General features: G+C 41.4%; 1 non-coding gene across 1 annotated transcript; it reads left to right on the top strand.

Annotated features, from left to right (window-relative positions):
• The first annotated feature begins 8,593 nt into the window (after positions 1-8,593).
• Positions 8,594-8,700, top strand: LOC141593401 (small nucleolar RNA R71). Its single transcript, XR_012521486.1, has one exon. It is a non-coding gene; the product is annotated as a small nucleolar RNA R71 (small nucleolar RNA).
• The last annotated feature ends 529 nt before the right edge of the window (positions 8,701-9,229 follow it).

Raw genomic sequence — 9,229 nt, 5'->3', positions numbered from 1 at the left:
ATAAGCATATGACCCAAAACAGGGGTCACTAGATCGAGTACAGGCCACTCGATCGAGTAAGGGACTTACTCGATCGAGTAGGTCAAGATCAGAAGCACGTAAAACAAATCACCAGGGCTACTCGATCGAGTAACTAACGTACTCGATCGAGTGCCCCTTTACTCGATCGAGTACCAAGGATACTCGATCGAGTACCCCAATTCTCAGCACTGTCCAGCTTTCGTAAAACAGTCATAACTCACTCATTTCTTGGTCGTTTTGGGCGTGTGACCTATCGTTAGAATCGTAAAAGGACAAGCTATCACCTCCAATTGGAATCACATCAAAATTATTTATGAATCTCAAGTTATAACAGTTTAAAGACAACTTTGTGAATCGACGACATAACTATTTGATTTTTACTTCCAAACAGCTTAAACAACAACCAAGCAAACAAAACCAGTCCAAAACTCATAAAACCAGTATTCATACTCATATGTTACTATTTTCAAAAGCCAAGCAACAACATTCATCATGCACATAGCTTATCTAACTTGCCAATTATGACTTACCCACATGTTTTTATTCTATCACTTTTCGTAAACAAAATCACAAATACATGACATCAAGTCCCCTATTCACATGTTACTTCCACGATGATTCATCTTTTTCCACTAATTCATCCATCATACCACATATTTATCCACCATATTCGCTCAACATATTCACTCAAAGACATGTGCAATTCACACTCCCAACCTTCTTCGTACTTTTTACTCAACACGACAACAACAACATGTATACTTACACATCGCTTTATATATATATAGACAAAACACTTTTCCTTACATAATTATAACATGCCAAATTACATGTATCAATCCTTATACTTTCATGCTTTACAATCAACCAACATACAATTCACGTCATCATCATCTTTCAATTCGGATCCCCATCCTCCACATGCATGCATCCATCAATTCATACAACATACTACTACATAGATACACACAACACACAATAAGCACATAACGATCCCGACACATATCCCATGGTGACCGGTTCAAAATTGTAGGGCGAGTTCGCGACTTTAGGACGTCTCCCAAGTCTTTGCATTAGCTCCTACAACCTTTACCCGGGTTCATTTTAATTGACTCCCTAGATTCATTAGATTCATTGGTTACCGGTTTCAGGATCGTCTCTCTGATACCATTTGTAACACCCCCATACTCCAAGTGCCTTACCAGGACCACTCAGGTATAAGGATGCCACCATCTCGGTTACCCGAGGCATGATAATCATAAGACAATGAAGAAACATACTTTATTAAATAAGTTTAAGTGATTACATTACAAAACCAATCGTAAGCAAAATACAACCTGTTTCTCAAACTATAAACCAATCGAAAGGAACTCGTCCTAACACACACAAATGAAGACTAAAGACTCGATATGTGATGACTCCATCCTGACTAGATCCCACGCGTATCCAAGATATACCGCTAAGCAACCGTCACTCACCACCCCGAATGGATCACCACGATTTTAAAACATTTAAACGGGGGTCGATTAATCACACAATTAACATACATGTCACAATAAGATAAGCAGATGACCTTAATCAATCACACATACACAACCAACCCAACTCCAATCATCTCAATCACCGATCGTCCACCGGACCACCGCGATGGGGGACCGCAGCCGTTCCCACCTAAGCCCCGCTCATCATACCGAGCGATAACCCCGTCCATTAATGTGCACATCCCCTTCCGTGGGCGTTCCACGAAGGGCGAAAATAGGGCGTGAAGTCACTCCCGCAAGTGACCCCACTCAGCCGAGAACGCACCTCGAGAACCATCAACAACAATCACAACCACAAACACAAAGATAATCATCATATCAAACAACCAAATACAACACATCACCAATATCCCATTATGGGACTAATACCGAGTAGAAATCCTACCCGAAAGCACAACAAATCAGACGGTATCAACAGATGAGTCAAAAAGCCTCTTCTACGAACCCTCCTCCTATCATATAACACATAGAGGCTACACATCACATACTACACACAAAACCCCCAATCTCTAAATTAGGGTTTAACCAAACTTAACAAAACATTATAAAAATTATATTAAAAGCTTACCCTCGACGCAAGGAACTCAACGACACGAATAACGACAAGAACCGACCGTCTGAACTCCGGGAATTGCTAAGAATGCGATTAGGAAGATGAACTGGTTGCTTTCTCTCTTAAACAGGGTTTTAGGTTTTGTAAAAGTGATTTAAAACAATGACGACTATGTTTAAATACCTTAATCGCATAATTAACAAAACCCGAGAAAACTCCCCGTAAAACCGGACACTCGATCGAGTACCCAAGGTACTCGATCGAGTACCCCCTTACTCGATCGAGTGCCCCAGCTACTCGATCGAGTACCCAACAGGTCAGAAACTATTTTATTTCGCAACTTATCCTTACTCGACAGAGTAAGGCCTACTCGATAGAGTACCCCAAGACTTATAAATACGGAGTATTACAGTGAGCACCAAAAATAATATTTATAATTCCTATTAAAACTAACCTAGGCCAGTGGTAACAGGGTCGAACCACAAGGAGGCGAATGTAATTAAAAGTTGTCTAAATTTAGTCTAAGGTAACAAATATGGGGGTTGATTCGATTTGGTCTATAGCTATTAACAATAAAAATTAAACTAAAGATATATATTAAATCAAATATAAAGAAGGGTACTAGGATGGTCGGTTCACTATAGTTTCGGCGACAGCAAACTAAGTCGGTCTAAATCAAACACATGAGGCGGGAAACAAGAGGTCCTCTCGGTCCACTCTTTATAGATAGCATCTTTCGATCTCGCTATAAGTCCCTAATATCACTAATACTGACTCTCGTCCTGAAAAGTGTCTAACAATCTAAACTTTACCTATCTTTCGATCTCAGTATAGTTTAGTCATTTTATTTGGCGGTCAATCAACTGTCCCTATCTCTCGATCTAATGGGTCAGTCACATCCTAAACATTCAACTAGTCGTGTGTACTCGATTCGTCAAATAAAGAATTAAAACAACTAAAACGAAGGTAAAACCTCACGTGGTCAGTCGATCGACCAGGTATGGCAGTCGATCGACTGACACGCGATTCAGGCCGTGTTCATTCTACGCCGCCTACACTATAATTCCCATACATCCTAGCACAAATAAATTAGCTACTCATACTAAGACTGATAACAACAATAAGATTGACTAAATAAACAGAAGAATTCATGCTTGAAATAAAAGAGCAAACGATTAACATAAAACGAGGATTACGGTTTCGGGAAACTAACTAGCAATTTCTATACTATCAACGCAATAAAGATGAACTGAAATAAGAGTAAGGAAATACCGAAATTGCAGAAGGATTGTAACGGAATGATTGAAAGCACAACGAAAATCCAATGCGAAATAATATCCCGAACCCTAATTATTTGATCAACTAAAACTCAATGTAAAACGAGGTAAAAACTAGATAATTCTTCTGAAAACCTAAGTTACGTTATATAGGAATATACGTAACACTTATTATCAAAACCTAAAACACAATGGGCTTGCTTTTCCTCGATCTTCTTATTCATGTCTGATTAGCGGTGCGGTCGATCGACTGAGGTGACCGGTCGATCGACTGCTCTAAGCTGAACAGTAGCTTCTGGATCCCGTGGGATGGTCGATCGACTAAGGGTGCCAGTCGATCGACTGCTTTAGCTGGTAATTGACTTCTATAATCTCGTGGATTTGTCTTTTGGGCCTTGAAATGCGCACCAAGCTCGTTCCTTAAGTGAATACTTCACGTCAAATGCAATGCAGGATACTCGGGGACGGATTTAGCTTGATTTCCGTTGAATTCTTCACATTTCTGCAATAATGTACAAAAACACGAAAGTAGACGGAAATAGGGGAAATGGTAGCTTAAACTACACAAATGAGCACTGAAATGCGTGTAAAATGAGGTGTAAAACATCATATAAATGACACGCATCAAACTTCCCCAAACCAAACCCTTGCTTGTCCCCAAGCAAGAACTAGACTCGATCTAATGACCAAATGGAACGAGTTCAATCTCAGAGCGAATTACAACATGTAAAGTCTAAACCATTTTTAATGCAATAACCGACAATCAATTAGCAATTATGAATCATGCAACCGAGTTATGAAGTCGTTAAAAAACTGCTGAACCATCAACTATAGAGACTTATCAAATTGGACTCTCACGGGTCGCTCATATCACACGTAAGCACAGGTGAATATATAAGAGGATAGAAAGAATTCATTTTGTAAAGACTCTCACCTAACTACGACCTATTAGAACATGCCTGCAATCTAATATGAAAATAATCTCTATGACCGTACATATGCATTCCAACCAACAAAAGACCATGACACATGCCGAGGTATATATGTGGATATGTGAGGTATGGGTAAGAAGGGGCAAAACATTTATGGGAAAGTGGAGGTACAGGTGATCAAGCTAGTACTAAAACGGAACCATATGGCAACATCCTTCTTCGTTCTCATAATCAAACGAAACGGTGCTATAGCAAGCACAAAACTCACAATCTCCAGTATAAAAGTTATCAACCAACTCCCCATAAGATACTAATGCAACATGGGAGCAAAAATCGCCATAAGATAAGGATTTTGAATTTATGCGAACTGATTTCTTCTTTTCTTTTGAAACTCAGTCGATCGACTGCTTTGAACAGTACAGAACTCTTTTTCCTTTTCGAATCATTTTTTTTTTCTTTTAACTTCTTTCCTCCTTCATTTCATCTTCCCAACAAAATCTCAAATAAGAAGAAATGCTACCAAAAACTAAGTAACAATCCCAAGAACATAGACTACTAGCTTGACAAAGGACATGCTAAATGTAGGATGTAGTAATGGGACAAAAAGGCTGTTTTTGGCAGTGTGGAGCTTATGGTTAAAATGAGAAAAGGGAAACCTCTACCACATATGTCAACAAACCACAAACCGAATGCACACAAATATTAAGCAGATTAAGTTCATATTTATGCAAATTTATGTAACATGTCTCATAAGGAGTACTACTCACATCCTAGATAAACTGGTCATAGATGTCACCAGTTATAAGCTCTAATAACTCAGAAATATGATGTAGCTTGCCAAAATTCTAAGTCAAGTCTCAAGTTCAGCAAATAACTAACGAAAACTCGTAGATATGCACTTATACGATTCTACTAATAACATGTCAATCAAGCAAGGCTTAGGCATAAACAGATGCAAATGCAATGTCATCATTGAAATACTACCATTCCGACTCGACCTATATGCTAAAATAAACGTGCATTTTTTTTTGAATTTTGATGAAATTTTTCAATCTTTTTGAAATTTTATATATATATGAAATGAAATGGACAATGCAAAACAAAATGTAAACGTGAATGCAAGCAAATGATATGCGACGCAAAACCCTTCCCCAAACCAAATCGCACAATGTCCCCATTGTGCAAAATCATGTAATGAAGAAAAGAGGAACGGGAATTTGCGAGAAAACAAATGAATACGACATGAAGTAAAGACTTAGAAATTCACAAGACTTTAAGCGCATCAAAGTAAACCTCCCCAAACCAGCGTAAGCTAGGAGGTTTCAGTAGCCAGCAGTGCGACCAATAAGTACCTGAAAGACAAACAAAACCCACGCATAAAATCGAGAAGAAAATAATGAAGCGGTAATTACGTGCACAATTAAGAAAAATAAAAGAAATAAATAATTTGACGGAAGATAAAGTGGAGTAGAAAACTCCCTCAATTCCGCAAATCGACCAAACACAGCAGGGGAGAGGTCGTGAACAGGTACCGCAGTACAGGGTGGTCGATCGACCACATCACCCAGTCGTTCGACCAAGGTGAAGGGAACAGTAGCTTCTGGAACTGCAGACCAGTCGATCGACCACATATCTCAGTCGATCGACTGGGAATACTGCTGTAACTTCTGATTTCTTCGTATTTGCTCAATTACTTGAACTAATGAGGTCTAAAAACCTGTAAATGCACAATAATACGCGCCCAAAATTGCGCAAAACCCAAAGTAAAGTCTAAAGCACTTAAAAATCCTAAACAAAATAATGAAATTGCGAAGTCTCGCGTACACAAAAGCAATAAAAAGTGTTTAAAAGCAATAAAATGAAAGTTTTTGATAAAGCGCGTGATCAACCAGTAGTTGATCAAGAACGACCACGGTATAGCCCACTTCGTCGGCTTCTGGCTATAAGAGGTAGCCTCAATGATGCTCATCTTCTCAGCTGCACCTTTCTCAATTTCAGCATCCGTAGAGCTTGACAGATCAACAGCTTTGTCATCTCCCTAATCAATGACCTCTTCCGGCTCATCAAAGTCCAAGTCGGACTGTCTCACTTTGGCTGGCTCATCTTCAAGCTCCTCATCAGTGCCATAACTCAGGCATCCAAGACCGCCTCTCGAAACGATTTGCTCCTTCACAGCTGGAGCAACCCGTGGCTCTTCCTTCCCCAAACCAGCTCCTGCAATGTCCAAAACAACAAAATCTTCCTCCTTCTTGCTCCCAGTCTGGGGTGGAGGTGTTATGACAGGAATAGGAATAGGGACAGGCATATCAGGAAGCATAAAGTAAGATTTCTTTTCAGAAACCGTATTAAAGGTGACAGGCCACATGGGGTCCTTCTTCCTAGCTGTTTGGGCGAAGACAATAGAATGCTTCCCCACTTTGAAGGTCAGGGTCCCAGAACCAACATCAATAACTACACCAATAGGTGTGCGAAAATGGCCCGCCTAGAATGATAGGTATGTGGGCATCCTCGGGCATATCTAGGACCACAAAGTCTACAGGGAAGAAAAACTTCCCTATTTGCACAGGATGTCTTCTAGGACTCCTATAGGTGGACCATGAGATCGGTCGACCATCCGAACGGTCATGTTCGTGACTGCAAACTTATTCAATTTTAACTTTCTAGCGAGACTCAAAGGCATGACGCTAATGCTAGCTCCTAGGTCACATAATGCCTTTTCAATAGAGAAGGTACCTATATTACAAGGAACGGAAAAGCTACCCGGGTCCTCTAGCTTATGGGGTGCAAATGTGAGTCGAGATAAGAACAAGTTTCCTCGGTCGATGCAACAAGATGCACGGTTTCAAGTGACCTCTTTTTAGAAAGCAATTGCTTCATGAACTTCATATAAGCGGGCACTTGATTCACTAATTCAAGGAAAGGTACTTGTACGTTAAGACTACGAACAACATTTTCAAATTTATTGAAAGATACCTATTCCTTTGTCGGCACTAGTCTCTCTGGATATGGGGCTGTAAGAAGTAGCTTAGCCCTTTCCTCTAAATCACGCATGCCGGCATCCGTGGACTTAGGCTGGAAGTCCACGACCTTCTCCTTATTGAAGCTTGACCCCTCTTCAGACCGTCTCAAATAGGAACCATTGATCGACATGGGGTCGTACTTTGGAATCGGGACGGACCCATCAGCACTCGGGTCTTGCCCCAACACTTTCGGAGTTGTCGTACCCCGAAACAAATGGTCTCTCAAATTATTGGGCATTGGAGGACGAAATTTCTCAATATCAACAGCGGCCTCAGTCGATCGACCACTTTGCTCAGTCGATCAACTGAGGTCTACAGTTCCAGAAGCTCCTGTAACCCGCACTTCAGTCGATCGACCGGGTATATCAGTCGATTGATTGATATACCTGGTCGATGCCTTTTTCTTTGTATTACTCGTTACAGCTTTATCCTGACTCAGTTTCGCCTCATCTTTTGCAGGGGCATCCTCGACCATGGCAGGCCCCTCCAGGGTAGACCCGCTCCTCAAAGTAATGGCATTTAGGGTCTCTTTCTGGTCAGTTTGAGTCGGTAAGTGTCCCGGAGCTCGAGTGGTACTCTTGCTAGCCAATTGAGCAATTTGGCTTTCTAAAAGTTTCATTCCGGCCTCTCTAGCTTGGGACTCCTTTTGCAACATATTCTTCAACTCAACAAAGTCAGAATTTTGAGATTGTTGCTGCTGCGGCACATAGGGAGGTTTTTGATATTGTTGTTGCTTATGATGAGGGGGCACATAAGCTTGCTGCTGCTGCTGCTGCGGAGGTGGAGTTGGATTTAGGACATTCTGGCTACTCCACCTCAAGTTGGGATGAACATTAGGCTCATAGTAGGTGTTTGTCTGCCTATAATGTTGAAAGGCAGCACAAGACTCGAAGGGACTAGGACAATTTTCTGAGACATGTCCCTCAGCTCCACATCTTCTACGACATTTAAAGGACCATCCAAACAAAGATTCACTTGGTAAATACCTCCTTTTGAAGCTCCTCCCAGTTCATACTTGTCAAATCTCGCAGCTGAGAGCTTCAGTGCGGCTGCATGAGATTCAAGACTCCTCCTTTGATTCCCCCGAATTCTCATACTCGCTTTATGGGTGGCTAAGTCATCAATGATCTTCCACCCCTTAGTCTCTCCCATATTTTCAGCAAATCGGCCATTGGCTGCAGCATCCAAAATAGCCCTCTGATCGCCATACAGCCCGTTATAGAACTGATTCCAAAGACTCTATTTTTCGAACCCATGATGCGGTATTGTTCGCACCAGCTTCTTGAAACGGACCCATGCCTCATGAAAATTCTCATCCGGCCCTTGTTTAAAGCTCGTGATCTGAGCTCTAATGGCATTAGTCTTCGTGGCAGAGAAGTACTTCTTGTAAAATGCCAGGGCTAAGGAATTCCGTCGGTGATCCCATGAGCGGCTCGGTCCCGGATCTCTCTCGTACCACTCCCTTACAAAGATCTCGGAGTGAGAATATAAACATAGTCTCCTTTATCGGTCCCGGGTCACACCAGATTGGTGGGGTATAGAGCAAAGCGATGTCGATAAATATCTCCATATGCTTGGCCGCATCTTCATTTGCGCTCCCCGAATCGTTCCTCTCAACTAAGTTGATATAGGAAGGCTTCGGTTCGAATTTCCTATCACTCCGGTAATTCGAATCCCTTGTAAAGATTTTCTACTGTCGGCTCGAATGACTTGCTATAGTTGCTTCTTCACCATGACTGGAATTTACGGAGAAGTGACTTTCTCACCAAGAAATAGAAGCAGGAGATGTAGGTGGATCTTCCTCGAACAGGCGTTCTCGTAATAACTTAACAGAGTACTCGGCTCTTCCTCCTCTCAACAACACCCTTGATGATCGTCTCAACTC

This window comes from Silene latifolia, chromosome 7, assembly GCF_048544455.1.
Source record: "Silene latifolia isolate original U9 population chromosome 7, ASM4854445v1, whole genome shotgun sequence".
Taxonomy (NCBI): domain Eukaryota; kingdom Viridiplantae; phylum Streptophyta; class Magnoliopsida; order Caryophyllales; family Caryophyllaceae; genus Silene; species Silene latifolia.
Note: the sequence above shows the minus strand (reverse complement) of the source record. Positions and strands in the feature narration are given on the sequence as shown.